At 35.8% G+C, this 2,529-nt stretch overlaps 1 pseudogene across 1 annotated transcript; it reads left to right on the top strand.

The window, feature by feature from the left end:
• The first annotated feature begins 1,548 nt into the window (after window positions 1–1,548).
• On the top strand, window positions 1,549–2,177 carry LOC144563658 (ferredoxin, root R-B2 pseudogene; annotated as a pseudogene). Its single transcript, XR_013514387.1, has one exon. The product of XR_013514387.1 is annotated as a ferredoxin, root R-B2 pseudogene (transcript).
• Window positions 2,178–2,529: the final 352 nt, after the last annotated feature.

Here is a 2,529-nt window from a genome sequence, read left to right on the forward strand (position 1 = left end):
TGCGGGTAGATGGGTACGGGTAGGCGGGTACGGGTAGGCGGGTAGACGGGTACGGGTATAACGGGTTTTTTTTCAAATTAGGTTGTCCGGTCCGTTTATTACCCGTACCCGTCTACCCGTCTACCCGTTTGTACCCGGGCAACGGGTACGGGTAGCTCGGGTAACGGGTACGGGCCGGGCAAAACGGGTTGAACCCGTTAGGGGTTTAGCAAACGTCTAACTATTCATAATTTAAAAAATTAAATGTTTCAAATACAACCTCGATTTGCCATTTTTTTGTTTAAAGCTCCCACAGTTTTCGTCGGAAAAACTAATGGGAACGCCAGTATTGATTGAAGCCAACAATCCAATTGCTTTTATTATACATTATACTATGTTGCGGGTTAAATTAACACTTCAAATGACCCGCCACAGTGATCTGCAAATGTATGTAATAAGAGAGCAAAGTTTCCGACATAGGTTCTTGAAAGAATAAGGCGCCGTAGCGCTGAATTCGTATCCTCTGCATTAACTCGGAAGGTACTTTTCTTTTCTTTCTTTGGATCTGATTTTCTTTTCTCTAAAAAAGGTAAATCTGTTCTTTGTATTTATCATGTCAATTTTACCATCTTTCTCCATCTGATTTTAGAAGGAAGGGTAGGTATGATTTCTTACTCTGTTTTTTTTTTTTTCTAGGGTTTATGTTTTTTTTCTCCCTATAAGATGTAATATTTTTGCATGAATCGGTATTTAGGTTCGATCTACTCTGTAGTTTGAAATTATGGATTTTTCTCACCTTGATTTATTTGCTGATTGCAAAATCGGTCTTGAGAAAAGATGATTTATGGGTATTTATCAAATTTCAATAGTGCTAGTGTGTAGAAAGTAGAAACCAACAAGTTTTATAGAGATTTTTTGTGAACTCAGCCATTAAATCCTCACCCAATAAGAGAAAATGTAACATAATTGGGAAAATTATGAAATTACTGTTCAATTATGAATAAATTATTGTAGGATTTACTGTCTATTTACCAGTATTGGAGCTTTGAGTGAAGGGTAAAAGGAACCTCGTGCGTACCTTTCTCATAATGCTCCACAAATTAATATTGCCTAAGTTTTGATTGAAACAGGAAGCCTCAATTTTTGTTCATCACTGAAATTTAATGGCATATATCAACAATAGAAATTATCTTAATTTTTTAGGGCTGTGTTTTTCAGAACTTTTTATTATAGAAATAAAATTAAAATTATATAGGGTTCTAGGTGGATTACATGGGTATTTTGATTCGGTAGAAAGAACTGAAATTTTGTTTTTTGGTCCTGTAGAAAAAAAAATTCTAAATTGATTGAAAAATTATTAGCAGGCCTTTCTAAGGGACTGAAAAATAATTTCAATTTCTGTAGAAGGGACCGAAAGGTTATTTTTGGTTTTTTATACCGAATCAAAATACCCATGTAATCTGTTTAGATCTATATAATATTATTTATATGAACGAAATATACTGTGTGTTTTATGGAGAATAGTAAATTTTGGATTTAACTTTTCTTTTTGTGAAATTTCAGCTCTTTCTTTAATTATTGATGTACCTTTTGTTTTCTGACTAGGTTTAACAAAATGTCTACACTTGCTCTTGGTACCAGTCTTGCTTCTGTACCATGCAATAGATTTTTCACAAACACCAACAAACCCAATTTCCGTCTCTGCTTAATCTCCTTTGCCGAAACAAAACAAAAACCGGCAAGTCTGAAAATGACCAAATCACCCCTCGTGCCTCAAGCAACCTACAAGGTGAAACTCATCGATCCAAAAGGTAAGGAGCAAGAATTCAAGGCACCTGACGATGCTTACATCCTTGACTCAGCAGAGGCAGCTGGCATTGAGCTTCCATACTCGTGTCGTGCCGGTGCATGCAGCACCTGTGCAGGTAAGCTTGTAGAGGGTAAGGTTGACCAGTCAGACGGGTCGTTCCTTGATGATGGGCAAATGGAGTGCGGTTATGTGCTCACTTGTGTCTCGTATCCTAAGACGGATTGTGTAATTCATACTCACAAGGAAAGTGAACTTTACTAGGGTTTTTAGAGAGTGAAAGAGAGAGATGTTAGTGTCAGGATTTTGGCGTTTCTTAGCATTGAGAAAATTGTGGATGTGGTATTAAAAAACTCGACGGTGAATAAAATTGCGTTTGTGTTTTTATTAATTTTTGGGTTGTTTTTCATTTAATTGTTCGGTAAGGTTAGAACTTAGAAACCAATTATGTGTACCAATTCGCAAACCTCCTTGCATCTCTGCTATTTGCTTTTTTATAGCTCAACATTTGTTGAATTTCGAGATGAATTCTCTTGAATTTCTATCTTGAAAAAATAGCACAGGTGCACAACTCTGTATTGGTTTTTAGTTGGTTCTATTGCTATCTTGGCATTCCTCTCAAAATTTAAATCCGTTGAAACATATCATAATTTTTTTTTGTTACTGGTAGATTTATTCTCATATTTGTCTATTAGTTGATAGATTGGTCAATTTTGTCACCTGTGAACAGATGTTATTTCTCA

The sequence above is a fragment of the Carex rostrata genome, chromosome 12 (genome assembly GCF_964058835.1).
Source record: "Carex rostrata chromosome 12, lpCarRost1.2, whole genome shotgun sequence".
Classification (NCBI taxonomy): Eukaryota; Viridiplantae; Streptophyta; class Magnoliopsida; order Poales; family Cyperaceae; genus Carex; species Carex rostrata.